Below are 16,388 nucleotides of genomic sequence, written 5' to 3'. Positions count from 1 at the left end.
AATTGATTTGGACCTTGTTTGATCACCAAACCCCAAAACACCCCCCCCTGCCCTATGAACTCCTTTACCGACTCCGGAAACCCTAAGTTCCCGGAACTTCGTGAAGGCAAGTTGTATTCAAGACATAACTAATAAGTTTATGTTATCTTTGCATCCTCATGAGCATCCCATGGCATCCATTCTTATACTTATGTATGGTTATGAGTAGAACGTGAAGAAGAGGTAGAAGTCCCCGAAGAGCAAGTGCAACCACCTTTGGACACTCAGGCCAGGAATAGTTTCTGCTTCGACATTTGTGGATCCGAGCCTGAATCACCTGTTAACGAAGGCAAGCCCCGGTGCATTTGCCACCTTCCTTGATGTTTTTAAAATCTTTCTCACTTGCTTGCTGCATTAGGTAATAGGAGTTGATTGAGTAAACAATTCCTGCATTGCCTTCCTTGATTTTGATTACCCTCCTTAAAACCCTGTTTTTACAAAAAGGTTTTACTATGCTTAGTATTGCTTTAGAAAAACAAAAGGATTTGTTTTACAAAAGATGTTTGGCAAAAGTGGTCGGGATGTTTTCGAAAACAAAACTTGATGGTGGATCCATCATGGCCATGATGGGTCCAACATCGGAAAAGATGTACCTCTGTCAGGTACCAAGTTTTTGGGTTAAAAAGATTAAGCTGAGACCGGGCGGGTGACTTGCACGAGAAAGAGAGTCTCGGTGTAGTGTCTCCGTCTGAGTCAATTAAGGACCGTCTCGATGTAGGCCTGCTGACCGAGGACCCTTTAACTGGTCACATGCCTCGTCATGGGTAAGCCTTGCCTCGGGCAGACTAAGGCCGGAATAAGATACCACGAAATGGGAGTGGAGCGGTGGCGAGAGTAGCGTGTACCCTCCGTGGCAAGAGGCTGGACGGTGGTGTATCTGTGCTCTCGGTTTGCGTGAACCTGATCCGGTCTTAAGAACCCCGGTGGCGGGTTGACATATGCAAGGGTTAAGTGCTACATATGTCGTGTGATCGGAGATCCTCAGCTGAGTATAATCGATTCGGATCGCCGTACCTCCGCGGTTATGGAGACTTGGCCACTGACTTACACGTAGCATTCCACTAAAGACGATGGGCTCTTGTTAAGAAATTGGCTAGTGCAGGACCAGTGATTGAACTAGGGTAGAAAGAACTCTAGTGCAGGTAATTTTACTTAACTTAACAAATAAAACTGGATTTTTAAGGATCCACTTTAGTAAGCATTTCTGCAAAAACAGAGTCTTTGAATATTGAAAAGCCTTACCTTGACTCCCATATAGCCAGCATACCCTTGAGAGTCTTTTCTTTAGTCGGGTAAGACTTGCTGAGTATTCCATACTCAGGGTTTATCCCTTCGTTGTTTTTAGGTGAGGAAGTAGCAGACTTTTGCTGCTTCTGTGCCAAGGTGGTTCCAAAAGAAGAAAATCAAGACTGAAGTGCGGGAGGACTCGGTCCTCCACCTAGGATCTTTTGCTTTTGTCTTCTCGGGAGGAGTTTTTGCCTCCCTGGTTTGTATAATATTACTCTATGCACTCACTTTTAGTCTGGTCTGTAATAAAAATAACTCAAGCTTGCTTTTGAAATAAAATGTAAGTTTATGTAATTCGCTTCCGCATTTATGTATCTCCGATGTTCTGTAATGTCTGCAAGACGGGTGAGACGTTCCTGGTAAGGTAAGGAAAGATACCGAACTTGTCAAGTAGTTTAGGGGCACCTACAGGGTTGTCTGATGTCCGTTGGACAAGGACAACTGTAGGTGGGCCTAATTACTTGGGAGGTTCCGTCACAAAATCCGAGGCCGATCGACCTCGATTCATTTTATTCTACTTATGCACGAGAATTTAATTTCCAAGCGACACCCAAATAAGATGTCTCGGTTCATTTTATTCAGTGGCCTCTCATTCATCCGTACGTTAGTTCGCTCCGTTCCCTGCGTCGGTCTCAGCCAACGAGTGAGCGCTGCGCGAATCGGCTAACGAATGACCACTCCTCTCCAACCAATAAATTGCCCCCGTCTTAATATACAACTCATACGGGAGCTCTTGTCTCAGAGAAATCAAATAAAAAAAATTAATTAGCTCCTAAACAATCATCTCGTTTTCTCTTTAAATAATCAACCAGCGGCCACCATCTCCCTGTCTTCTTCTCCAGCCGACCGCACTAGTCTGCCACTGCCAGCCCCTAGCCAGTGGCTGGCCACCAAATTCTGCGCCAATGGTTGCAGCCGGGCAGCAGATGGCTACCGCCCACGGTGGCCAATGGGCTACCAGCAGCTCCTGTTAAATCAACCAGTGTCGAGCGACTGCGCCTCTAGGCCAATGCGCCGCGCCGCCCAGGTGAGCCAATCGCCTGGCAGGCTGCGCCCTCTATAGTTCTCGAGGTCCCCTGTCGTCTTCCACACCACGCCATTTCCATGCCGACACTCCCACACCATCGCTCTCCCTCCTGGCGTCTTCCCCTTCCTCTACCACCGCTTAGGATGCTCTTCGCTTCAGCCATGGATGAGACTCCTACGTGCCTCTGCTCCAGCGATGGACGCCGGGGCGCCCTTCTCTGGCCCATGGCCGCCACGGTGCGCAGAGCAGAGAAGCACCTCTGTTCCTCCTTCCTTCCTCCAATGTCGACCGACGCCATGGAACCAAACCCAAGATCTCCATCTCTAATCCAGCGCGCAGGGCATTTCTCAGGGTCCGAGCTCGAGCAGGTGAGCTCGTCCCCTTGGCTTGGGCTCCTTGTTTGCTTTCTGCACGTACGCTCCCTCTCCCATCTGGCTTCCTGCCCTTCTCAAGTCCGGCCACCCCCGCCTTGCCGTGGATTCCATCGAGCAGCCCCACCTGGCCGCCATCCTCCCCAGACCGACGCCCCCTTCCACTCCTCCCATGTTCAGCGCCTGGAGCGAACCCCTGCCGCGCCTGAGATCCAGGCAGCCATGGAGGGCAGCCGAACCCCTTCTCCATGGCTTGAGCCAGCGCCCTCTCCCTGCTGGTTCCTTGGTCGTCCCTTCCCTGGTGGGTACTCAGTCACCCTCCCCTATCTCTATTCTAGCAGCTAGCACACGAAATCCTCCTCGGTGCCTAGTGCCCATGCCGACACCACGCCTTCTCCCATGGCTGAGCGTGGGCGCTCTTTTCCCCATGCCATGGATGCACCTCCACCTGCTCCTGTTGCATGGACGCAAGCCCCAGCTCGTCGTGGTCAACACGTCCAATGTGCCCCTCCTAGAGACGCTCGACCTCCTTGTTGTGCTGCCTCACCCTCACTTCCATCTTCCTCGCTGTTCTCTACAACGCCCATTGACTGTTCGACGAAACGTCTGAGAGGAGCATCGTATCATAAACAACATCCCATGGCGCTGCTGCCCCCATGGTCTACCTGCTGCAAGTTTTGCCTCGTCCCACTCGTCGTCAGGCTCGAACCGGGTGTGCGCAGCCCGTCCGCGACAGCGTCGACCCCGCGGCGGCCTTGTACTTGTGTTGCTTCCCGAGCTGAGACCTTGCACGCAACAGCAAGTCCTGGATCCCCTCTGCATCGCGTGCTTCGCTGGGTCTGCGCAGCGCTGCGCGTCGTCGTCGAAACCCTCGGTGAGCCCCTCGCTGTTCTCATTATTCCACACTCTAGGTGTTAGGCAAGATGACTAAATTAGTACAATGTGTGTGTTAATGATTACAGCCTCTCGGTGTCGCGCCTCACGCACCCCGCGTCCAACGAGACGCCTAAACCATGGACGCATGCGCAACTCCACTTGGGTTTCAGCCAGGTTGTTCGCTTTAGAAAAATTGTGGTTTTTGTTTTATTTACGATTCAGTCAATGGCGTAAATATGTGTGTGAAAATATAATTGTATGAATAAACGCGTGTAGAGAAGAAACTGAAGTAGAAAAGAACTCGGGCATTTTTATATTTTGATAGGAAAATTATGCGATGCGTTGTTTGATGCGAAAAACTAAGTTACAAAATACGGATTATGTTTTGGGAAATGCGTCGATATGTGTTTATGTGAAAAGTATAATTGTTTTATGCAATGTGATGGGATTGATTATATCGGGAGTATATTTATTAATGTGACGAGTAGTTTAGAAAATGCTAGTTTGCGTAGAGGATGTATTGTTAAGACATGAGTGTCGGAGTTTATATATTAGTGGCCGCGCCACATTGATCGAAGTATCTCGAGTGCACGCCACAATATGGTTGTATGCGAGACAGGGTTATGCGCACGATGAGTTTAGTAAAAATCCATCGGTGTCACTGGTGTTTAGTTGAGGTTTATTTGTGTGTGGAAAATAATAATGTGTTTATTACTTAGAACTCTTAGTCGATAGCAGAAATTATTTTGGCTTATATAGTGAGGTGATGACATGCCGTAAGTAGTCATCGCTTCCTCTATATCTAGAGTCCGGTCGATACACGTTATGTGTTCATGGTTTGGGAAGTAAATGCATGGTGATTTCGATTTGGATATTGGTGGTTTACGATTCGTATGCTTTGGTCGGTGTGCAAAAATACTTGTGAATATATATGTTTATAAAAACGTTGTAGTATATGTTGTGTCTTGGATTGTGGTAACAATGGACTAGCCGACGTGTATGTTATTTAGCGGGCTATGTCGTTACTCTAGTTAGCCGAATCGTTGGACGGCTTTAGTTAAGCACGTAATCGCGATAAATTGCTTGTTGTAGTCTAAATGCGCATGGTTACAGTCGCGGGTAAAAATTAGTAGTGTTCATGTGATGCCCAAGTTAAACTGCAAATTACTATGTGAAGAGCGCATCGATAAACACATATATGCCGGGTAAGATTATTGTGGTAGATGCGTTGCTAATTGTGTATGGCAATTCTAGTGCAAAAAAAATGAATTGTATAAAATTAGTAAGTCTACTTGTTGGTTCTAATTTGATTGTTTCAACTTTAACAAATGGTAAGGTGTTAAAATAATTCAAGTCTCTAGAACGCGACAATTTTTAAGTGAATAGGAGCTGAATTTTATTAGTTGCTGTTTTGGGCTGCACACATTGATTTCCCTGTGCTGTATGTTTGATGAACTAAATTGTATTTTCTGTAGATATGTGCTATAGAAAAGTGGTAGATAACCTTAATATCTTACTTGTGTTAAAATTTGACAGCCATAAGTCTGATCGTTTAGAAGTTGTGCTTTTCGCAAATTCAGTAACTCAATCTGTCCAAATTCTGTACAGATTTCAGAAACTGCATTGTTTGCCTAATTTAACGTTACAATCTGTTCATGGTCGTTATAAGAAAGTTGTAGATGCTTTTCTTATCTTGCTTGTGTTAAAATTTCATAACCATAGACCTGACAGATTAGGAGTTATGAATTTTACAAACTGGTTGCTGTATTCTGTCCACTGACAGAACTGATTTCGAAAACTGAATTTTTGATTCAGTTCAGCATATAATCAATTCTTGGTGATTATAGAAGTATGTAGTGCTTTTGCCAAGCTTTCCAAAAAGTCTTGGATCACTCTTTTTGGTGATCTGAAGATTAAGTTATGGATGTTTAAAGTCTGAAGACTGAATCTGTCCAATTCTGGACAGCAAAGCCTTCTAGTATCTTTTGTCCTTAGTTAAATATTGAATCACCTTGATATGTTTATAAATGATATGTAGACAATTTTATTACCTTTCCAGAAAGTCTAGGATCGCTTTGTTTGGATGTCTGAACCTGTAGTTGTGAATTTTTGAAGTTGCAAGTCTGAATCTGCCCAAATCTGGATAGATCTGTTGTGTTAGCACTTTTAACCTTGTTAAGTGTCTAGTCACCTTGTGATGACAATACTAAAGTTGTAGAGCCCTTTCTAAGCTTTCCAGAAAGTCATAGTTTGATATTTTTGGACTAATAATTGAAGAGTTATGATTAAAACAAACAACTGTTGTGCGGCTGTCCTAATTTTATTATGTTTGGTGGATTGCTCTACTCTATGGTGTATTTCTTGAGTCGACTGTTTCCTCGTTTTGACTTTGGTTGAACACGCAGTAATGATAATATAACTAATATAATTGAGCCTAAGTATATAGGTAACTAGTACATGTCTCGCTAAATTAGTGAACTAAATTGGTTAAGGTCTAATAAGTGTTTGCCTAGTAAATAATTGTAAAGCCCAATTAAGTGTCTAGTTCCCTTTCAACTAAGTCTGTCTACATATCAGTAGTAGCGAACTTAGGTACTTAACTAACTTAATGATTAAGTAACTAGTGGATGATTAAGGTGAGCGTAGTAAATGTATGTACTTGTGATGTCGTAGTTGTGTTGCGTAAATAAGTAAAAGGTTGTCGTCTTTTAATGGTGTTAATGATGAACGCCGATAACGTATGAATAGCTAGCGCTTGCGTATAGTCGTTGCAGTGTCTTACTAGTTAATGCTAGTTCGCTATCATGTACTTGGAGTATCTTGTGCTATTTCATCATATTCATACATATGCATCCTGCATCTCATTTAGGACCGAGAGATGGTGATCATGCAAGTGATGTGGTGCCAACCACAAGATGCAGTTGGTGGACGACCTGAAGAATGGTGGACTTACCCAGTGGATGCTCGCCAAGCGAGTACCTCCCCCAGCAAACACTACCTAAGTGTTAAATTAAAGGCAAGCCCCGGTTTTATGCATAACCGTTATATATGCTATTTTACTATACTTAATGTTTGTAGGCTTGTACCGTGCACTTAAGTGTAGGAGTTGCCTGAAACCCTAGTTGCATGAACTCAGGATTCCTTTTGAGATGGATACTAGAATGCTAGGTCGAGTAGCTGCTATGCTAAATCAGGATCTCGGTAGAAGTCGAGTGATTTTTCTAGCACTCGCGCGAGGTCAGGAATTGGTTGTATCCATTTTTTATAACAGAAGGATGATGGTATGTGGACACGGATCCATGGGGATGCGTTGTCTACGAGACGAAATTGGAATAAGGATTAACGTGTGGATACCTGTGTCAAGCGTTTGAATGTACTAAACACATGTCGGGAAAAAATGGTAACCGGTAAACCTAGTACCTGAGTGAAGCCGGGCGCGGACTTTATCCCTCACGCGACCTGAGACTGGGTCTCCCATTCTAGATATGGTGGGTACAAGTGCGGCCACTGCACGGCGGCGGCCGGGGTCAGTGGAGCATTGTATGCCAAGGCGGTGAGGCCTGGACGCGAACGGGGAATCGATGGGGATGGTTGACGTGTGTGGGAACGGAGTGCCCTCACATGTCGTGTGTTTAGGTTTACCTTGCAAGGTTAAAACTCGATTCGAATCGTCTGCTTCTCGCAGCTAATGAGATTGCTTGATCCATTGTACTGCATTGAGTAATAAGTGGAAATGAGATACTGGCAAAAGGTGTTGATTGATATAATGTTTGATACCATGTATGAATAGATAGGTTCTCATCTAGTCAAAAATTATTATTCTAGAACTTGAAAAGCTAAAACTTGATTTTAGACTCAGCTAGTGCTTTTGGCAAACCAAACCCCTCAGCCAAACAGCTGCATGTCTAGAGGTAGAGGAGTAGACTCCTCACACCGGGAAAGTCTAGCTGAGTATTAGTATACTCAGCCTTGCTTGTGGCATAATTTTTGCAGGTACCTCCTTGATTTGGTTGATGGTGTGACTTGGCCTTCATCCCTGCCACCGGGATAGACGGTCGAGTGGGTTACTACTTCCGCAGGAGAGGACCAGGAGGAGTAGCGTGGCCAGGCTTCGCCATGTTACTCGGTTTTCTCCGTTAGTTATTTCCGCTGCATTAAAATTTATGATTATTATTTCTGAAACTCCGATAATATAATCACTAATGATACTTATTAAATTTGTGGTATTATGTTTTATTGTATTTCTCTGTGCCTCACCTTCGTGTGAGCTAGTGGTATTCGATCCTGGATAAGTGGCTTTATCGGACTAGATCCGAGGGACTGACAGGTTATTCCTGTTTAAGTGTGTTGCTGCCCTTAAGGGTGCGACTTGGGCACTTAAGCTGGAATAATTCTGGCGGTTCCGCCACAGCTGGCATCGGAGCGAATACCATTACAGAGAAGTCAATAAGTCATGATTACCAACCTTTTCTAAAGTAAAACTTGCTTAGAAACCAAAGTTGGATAGATGTCAGGACGATAAGGGTAGACCTAGGACGTGAAGCCTTTGGAAATAGATGGGTAGCTAGGTGGCTATATTTAATTAGGCCATAAAGGCTACTACTATTATTATTAAGGATGCTATAGAAGCACCCGAAAAAGTAGTTAGGTCTAAGAAGACGACTAGAATGAGCATGCATCATGATTGTCGCATTATAATTGCCTCTTGTGCATCAACATGCTTCTCTCACCTTTATTCTAATAATAATAACTTGTGAATAATGTGATGTACTGCTATGTTAGGAACTATAAGAAATGCCTTACCTCGTGTCAGATTGGTAAGTCTTGTTAGGTCGTGCTATACAATTCTCTTGTCTTGCTATCTGGGTGGTATTGTAATTGTTCAACCCTTTTTACAAAAAATATGTTATCTGTTCTACTCATGAAAAGACCCCCAAACAACCTTTTGGTTAGCAAGTAAAACCTTTTAAAAAAAACTATCATATGCTTGTGTTGGTGTTTCTGACCCTTGTGTGTTTCACACTTGAATTTACACATGCACAACTTGTAGAATCCCATAGCTTGACCCCTAAATTGACTAAAACTTCATTGTGCACTTGTTTATGTAAAAAAAATTGGTTTATTGTCTGTTCACGCAAACCATGTCTAGCCTCAAATTATTTTTGGAAACCTTGTCCAAAATCATCATTAAATTCTCTTCTGCTCAACCCAGAAGCCATCTAGGTTGATGACCTCTCTTTTCACTTGGATCTGGTAATCTTTTCCGTGTGAATCATGTTGTGACCATATCTGTCGAGTCCCTAGATCATTCATCGAGATATACCCCGTCATCTTGTTATCTGCTATAACCCATTCTCAAGCATTACATGTGGATCAGTCTAATATCTCATTTATGATCGTTCTCATACTCTTCTCTCTGATGATCATGACGCTGCTTTATCGGTTTTATCTATAGACAATGTATCCATTTGGATCAAGGGATTTTGTTGTTATCTTGTGGTTCTCTAATGTCTCTGAGAAGCTCAGTAATCATGATCTCTTGAGTGCTTCCTTCTGGTATCCCATCTCATACTAATCTCTGGCCTGGTAATCTCCGTGTTAATCATAAAATAATTCTCTGAGTCAAAGAAAATTCTCATGTGATGCTCTTTTGCCAGCAATCTCTGCTTCAACTCCGACCACATTCTTATTTTCTGAGCCATACTCTCATGGGCTCCATCTATTTATGTCACGTGGATTTATCATTGGTTGCGTTTGATAATGGTATTATGACTAACGACTGATGGTGCCGCGACGAAATCGAGAGCCTACTATGGTGCACACATGGTTGAGCTGCTCGGCACGCGCTGGTATCGCGGTTAATAGTCGTGATCCGTTACGAAACTATACTGATGTGCTATCTTTTGTGGATATTATCTCAGAGTGATCGTGGCATTTTGTCTCAATATGTCACGGTATTCGGTCCAAATCTATCTTCCATATCTGTCAGATGACATCTCATGAATTTGCATCTATCTTTAGTCTGGGAGTTACATGCTTCTCCACCCTTAAAGATCCTCATTCGAATCTCGGGACGAGATTCCTTTAAGGGGGGAAGGCTGTGACACCCCAGGTGTCTATTTCGTGTTATGACGGGAGATTTATCCTAATCTCTGATGCTCAGTGAAAAATTCTATTTCTCGATCGCGTTTATCTCCAATTATCAAGTTACTTGTGAAGGTTTCACCGATTTCTGGTTTTATTCAATCCTAGAAAGGCCGGATTTGGAACCTGTTAAAAACTTTTATTTCTCGGCACGAATGCGAACTCGATAATCAATCTCGATTTATAAATCTCGTCTAAAGCTCATTTAATCAAACGCTCGACAGTTGCTAGACGATCTATGTCCGAATCCAATTTCTCGATGTTCGATCTATGTCCAAAAATTAATCTGAGTCCGTATTCTCAAGCGGAATCTCCAATGTGTCGTCCTCTAATAAATTTTTTATCCAACTCGGCTTAAAATCTCTGTGTCCAATCTAAATTCGAAAATCAACATTGGCAATGATTTTTATTAATCCGACTCATTTTATTTCGATGCCGAATCCGAGGCCGATCGACCTCGATTCATTTTATTCTACTTATGCACGAGAATTTAATTTCCAAGCGACACCCAAATAAGATGTCTCGGTTCATTTTATTCAGTGGCCTCTCATTCATCCGTACGTCAGTTCGCTCCGTTCCCTGCGTCGGTCTCAGCCAACGAGTGAGCGCTGCGCGAATCGGCTAACGAATGACCACTCCTCTCCAACCAATAAATTGCCCCCGTCTTAATATACAACTCATACGGGAGCTCTTGTCTCAGAGAAATCAAATAAAAAAAATTAATTAGCTCCTAAACAATCATCTCGTTTTCTCTTTAAATAATCAACCAGCGGCCACCATCTCCCTGTCTTCTTCTCCAGCCGACCGCACTAGTCTGCCACTGCCAGCCCCTAGCCAGTGGCTGGCCACAAAATTCTGCGCCAATGGTTGCAGCCGGACAGTAGATGGCTACCACCCACGGTGGCCAATGGGCTACCAGCAGCTCCTGTTAAATCAACCAGTGTCGATCGACTGCGCCTCTAGGCCAATGCGCCGCGCCGCCCAGGTGAGCCAATCGCCTGGCAGGCTGCGCCCTCTATAGTTCTCGAGATCCCCTGTCGTCTTCCACACCACGCCATTTCCATGCCGACACTCCCACACCATCGCTCTCCCTCCTGGCGTCTTCCCCTTCCTCTACCACCGCTTAGGATGCTCTTCGCTTCAGCCATGGATGAGACTCCTACGTGCCTCTGCTCCAGCGATGGATGCCGGGGCGCCCTTCTCTGGCCCATGGCCGCCACGGTGCGCAGAGCAGAGAAGCACCTCTGTTCCTCCTTCCTTCCTCCAATGTCGACCGACGCCATGGAACCAAACCCAAGATCTCCATCTCTAATACAGCGCGCAGGGCATTTCTCAGGGTCCGAGCTCGAGCAGGTGAGCTCGTCCCCTTGGCTTGGGCTCCTTGTTTGCTTTCTGCACGTACGCTCCCTCTCCCATCTGGCTTCCTGCCCTTCTCAAGTCCGGCCACCCCCGCCTTGCCGTGGATTCCATCGAGCAGCCCCACCTGGCCGCCATCCTCCCCAGACCGACGCCCCCTTCCACTCCTCCCATGTTCAGCGCCTGGAGCGAACCCCTGCCGCGCCTGAGATCCAGGCAGCCATGGAGGGCAGCCGAACCCCTTCTCCATGGCTTGAGCCAGCGCCCTCTCCCTGCTGGTTCCTTGGTCGTCCCTTCCCTGGTGGGTACTCAGTCACCCTCCCCTATCTCTATTCTAGCAGCTAGCACACGAAATCCTCCTCGGTGCCTAGTGCCCATGCCGACACCACGCCTTCTCCCATGGCTGAGCGTGGGCGCTCTTTTCCCCATGCCATGGATGCACCTCCACCTGCTCCTGTTGCATGGACGCAAGCCCCAGCTCGTCGTGGTCAACACGTCCAATGTGCCCCTCCTAGAGACGCTCGACCTCCTTGTTGTGCTGCCTCACCCTCACTTCCATCTTCCTCGCTGTTCTCCAGAACGCCCATTGACTGTTCGACGAAACGTCTGAGAGGAGCATCGTATCATAAACAACATCCCATGGCGCTGCTACCCCCATGGTCTACCTGCTGCAAGTTTTGCCTCGTCCCACTCGTCGTCAGGCTCGAACCGAGTGTGCGCAGCCCGTTCGCGACAGCGTCGACCCCGCGGCGGCCTTGTACTTGTGTTGCTTCCCGAGCTGAGACCTTGCAAGCAACAGCAAGTCTTGGATCCCCTCTGCATCGCGTGCTTCGCTGGGTCTGCGCAGCGCTGCGCGTCGTCGTCGAAACCCTCGGTGAGCCCCTCGCTGTTCTCATTATTCCACACTCTAGGTGTTAGGCAAGATGACTAAATTAGTACAATGTGTGTGTTAATGATTACAGCCTCTCGGTGTCGCGCCTCACGCACCCCGCGTCCAACGAGACGCCTAAACCATGGACGCATGCGCAACTCCACTTGGGTTTCAGCCAGGTTGTTCGCTTTAGAAAAATTGTGGTTTTTGTTTTATTTACGATTCAGTCGATGGCGTAAATATGTGTGTGAAAATATAATTGTATGAATAAACGCGTGTAGAGAAGAAACTGAAGTAGAAAAGAACTCGGGCATTTTTATATTTTGATAGGAAAATTATGCGATGTGTTGTTTGATGCGAAAAACTAAGTTACAAAATACGGATTATGTTTTGGGAAATGCGTCGATATGTGTTTATGTGAAAAGTATAATTGTTTTATGCAATGTGATGGGATTGATTATATCGGGAGTATATTTATTAATGTGACGAGTAGTTTAGAAAATGCTAGTTTGCGTAGAGGATGTATTGTTAAGACATGAGTGTCAGAGTTTATATATTAGTGGCCGCGCCACATTGATCGAAGTATCTCGAGTGCACGCCACAATATGGTTGTATGCGAGACAGGGTTATGCGCACGATGAGTTTAGTAAAAATCCATCGGTGTCACTGGTGTTTAGTTGAGGTTTATTTGTGTGTGGAAAATAATAATGTGTTTAATACTTAGAACTCTTAGTCGATAGCAGAAATTATTTTGGCTTATATAATGAGGTGATGACATGCCGTAAGTAGTCATCGCTTCCTCTATATCTAGAGTCCGGTCGATACACGTTATGTGTTCATGGTTTGGGAAGTAAATGCATGGTGATTTCGATTTGGATATTGGTGGTTTACGATTCGTATGCTTTGGTCGGTGTGCAAAAATACTTGTGAATATATATGTTTATAAAAACGTTGTAGTATATGTTGTGTCTTGGATTGTGGTAACAATGGACTAGCCGACGTGTATGTTATTTAGCGGGCTATGTCGTTACTCTAGTTAGCCGAATCGTTGGACGGCTTTAGTTAAGCACGTAATCGCGATAAATTGCTTGTTGTAGTCTAAATGCGCATGGTTACAGTCGCGGGTAAAAATTAGTAGTGTTCATGTGATGCCCAAGTTAAACTGCAAATTACTATGTGAAGAGCGCATCGATAAACACATATATGCCGGGTAAGATTATTGTGGTAGATGCGTTGCTAATTGTGTATGGCAATTCTAGTGCAAAAAAATGAATTGTATAAAATTAGTAAGTCTACTTGTTGGTTCTAATTTGATTGTTTCAACTTTAACAAATGGTAAGGTGTTAAAATAATTCAAGTCTCTAGAACGCGACAATTTTTAAGTGAATAGGAGCTGAATTTTATTAGTTGCTGTTTTGGGCTGCACACAGTGATTTCCCTGTGCTGTATGTTTGATGAACTAAATTGTATTTTCTGTAGATATGTGCTATAGAAAAGTGGTAGATAACCTTAATATCTTACTTGTGTTAAAATTTGACAGCCATAAGTCTGATCGTTTAGAAGTTGTGCTTTTCGCAAATTCAGTAACTGAATCTGTCCAAATTCTGTACAGATTTCAGAAACTGCATTGTTTGCCTAATTTAACGTTACAATCTGTTCATGGTCGTTATAAGAAAGTTGTAGATGCTTTTCTTATCTTGCTTGTGTTAAAATTTCATAACCATAGACCTGACAGATTAGGAGTTATGAATTTTACAAACTGGTTGCTGTATTCTGTCCACTGACAGAACTGATTTCGAAAACTGAATTGTTTGATTCAGTTCAGCATATAATCAATTCTTGGTGATTATAGAAGTATGTAGTGCTTTTGCCAAGCTTTCCAAAAAGTCTTGGATCACTCTTTTTGGTGATCTGAAGATTAAGTTATGGATGTTTAAAGTCTGAAGACTGAATCTGTCCAATTCTGGACAGCAAAGCCTTCTAGTATCTTTTGTCCTTAGTTAAATATTGAATCACCTTGATATGTTTATAAATGATATGTAGACAATTTTATTACCTTTCCAGAAAGTCTAGGATCGCTTTGTTTGGATGTCTGAACCTGTAGTTGTGAATTTTTGAAGTTGCAAGTCTGAATCTGCCCAAATCTGGATAGATCTGTTGTGTTAGCACTTTTAACCTTGTTAAGTGTCTAGTCACCTTGTGATGACAATACTAAAGTTGTAGAGCCCTTTCTAAGCTTTCCAGAAAGTCATAGTTTGATATTTTTGGACTAATAATTGAAGAGTTATGATTAAAACAAACAACTGTTGTACGACTGTCCTAATTTTATTATGTTTGGTGGATTGCTCTACTCTATGGTGTATTTCTTGAGTCGACTGTTTCCTCGTTTTGACTTTGGTTGAACACGCAGTAATGATAATATAACTAATATAATTGAGCCTAAGTATATAGGTTACTAGTACACGTCTCGCTAAATTAGTGAACTAAATTGGTTAAGGTCTAATAAGTGTTTGCCTAGTAAATAATTGTAAAGCCCAATTAAGTGTCTAGTTCCCTTTCAACTAAGTCTGTCTACATATCAGTAGTAGCGAACTTAGGTACTTAACTAACTTAATGATTAAGTAACTAGTGGATGATTAAGGTGAGCGTAGTAAATGTATGTACTTGTGATGTCGTAGTTGTGTTGCGTAAATAAGTAAAAGGTTGTCGTCTTTTAATGGTGTTAATGATGAACGCCGATAACGTATGAATAGCTAGCGCTTGCGTATAGTCGTTGCAGTGTCTTACTAGTTAATGCTAGTTCGCTATCATGTACTTGGAGTATCTTGTGCTATTTCATCATATTCATACATATGCATCCTGCATCTCATTTAGGACCGAGAGATGGTGATCATGCAAGTGATGTGGTGCCAACCACAAGATGCAGTTGGTGGACGACCTGAAGAATGGTGGACTTACCCAGTGGATGCTCGCCAAGCGAGTACCTCCCCCAGCAAACACTACCTAAGTGTTAAATTAAAGGCAAGCCCCGGTTTTATGCATAACCGTTATATATGCTATTTTACTATACTTAATGTTTGTAGGCTTGTACCGTGCACTTAAGTGTAGGAGTTGCCTGAAACCCTAGTTGCATGAACTCAGGATTCCTTTTGAGATGGATACTAGAATGCTAGGTCGAGTAGCTGCTATGCTAAATCAGGATCTCGGTAGAAGTCGAGTGATTTCTCTAGCACTCGCGCGAGGTCAGGAATTGGTTGTATCCATTTTTGATAACAGAAGGATGATGGTATGTGGACACGGATCCATGGGGATGCGTTGTCTACGAGACGAAATTGGAATAAGGATTAACGTGTGGATACCTGTGTCAAGCGTTTGAATGTACTAAACACATGTCGGGAAAAATGGTAACCGGTAAACCTAGTACCTGAGTGAAGCCGGGCGCGGACTTTATCCCTCACGCGACCTGAGACTGGGTCTCCCATTCTAGATATGGTGGGTACAAGTGCGGCCACTGCACGGCGGCGGCCGGGGTCAGTGGAGCATTGTATGCCAAGGCGGTGAGGCCTGGACGCGAACGGGGAATCGATGGGGACGGTTGACGTGTGTGGGAACGGAGTGCCCTCACATGTCGTGGGTTTAGGTTTACCTTGCAAGGTTAAAACTCAATTCGAATCGTCTGCTTCTCGCAGCTAATGAGATTGCTTGATCCATTGTACTGCATTGAGTAATAAGTGGAAATGAGATACTGGCAAAAGGTGTTGATTGATATAATGTTTGATACCATGTATGAATAGATAGGTTCTCATCTAGTCAAAAATTATTATTCTAGAACTTGAAAAGCTAAAACTTGATTTTAGACTCAGCTAGTGCTTTTGGCAAACCAAACCCCTCAGCCAAACAGCTGCATGTCTAGAGGTAGAGGAGTAGACTCCTCACACCGGGAAAGTCTAGCTGAGTATTAGTATACTCAGCCTTGCTTGTGGCATAATTTTTGCAGGTACCTCCTTGATTTGGTTGATGGTGTGACTTGGCCTTCATCCCTGCCACCGGGATAGACGGTCGAGTGGGTTACTACTTCCGCAGGAGAGGACCAGGAGGAGTAGCGTGGCCAGGCTTCGCCATGTTACTCGGTTTTCTCCGTTAGTTATTTCCGCTGCATTAAAATTTATGATTATTATTTCTGAAACTCTGATAATATAATCACTAATGATACTTATTAAATTTGTGGTATTATGTTTTATTGTATTTCTCTGTGCCTCACCTTCGTGTGAGCTAGTGGTATTCGATCCTGGATAAGTGGCTTTATCGGACTAGATCCGAGGGACTGACGGGTTATTCCTGTTTAAGTGTGTTGCTGCCCTTAAGGGTGCGACTTGGGCACTTAAGCTGGAATAATTCTGGCGGTTCCGCCACAGCA

At 44.0% G+C, this 16,388-nt stretch overlaps 2 long non-coding RNA genes across 2 annotated transcripts; both read left to right on the top strand.

Moving 5' to 3' along the window:
• The first annotated feature begins 2,409 nt into the window (after positions 1-2,409).
• Positions 2,410-6,513, top strand: LOC118476047 (uncharacterized). The gene is made up of 3 exons (XR_004855320.1): positions 2,410-3,598; positions 3,687-3,774; positions 6,470-6,513. It is a non-coding gene; the product is annotated as an uncharacterized lncRNA (long non-coding RNA).
• A 4,152-nt stretch (positions 6,514-10,665) lies between these two features.
• On the top strand, positions 10,666-14,992 carry LOC103638623 (uncharacterized). The gene is made up of 3 exons (XR_558921.4): positions 10,666-11,974; positions 12,063-12,150; positions 14,846-14,992. It is a non-coding gene; the product is annotated as an uncharacterized lncRNA (long non-coding RNA).
• The last annotated feature ends 1,396 nt before the right edge of the window (positions 14,993-16,388 follow it).

This window comes from Zea mays, chromosome 1, assembly GCF_902167145.1.
Source record: "Zea mays cultivar B73 chromosome 1, Zm-B73-REFERENCE-NAM-5.0, whole genome shotgun sequence".
Lineage (NCBI taxonomy): Eukaryota > Viridiplantae > Streptophyta > Magnoliopsida > Poales > Poaceae > Zea > Zea mays.
This window is presented reverse-complemented; position numbering and strand designations above follow the sequence as displayed.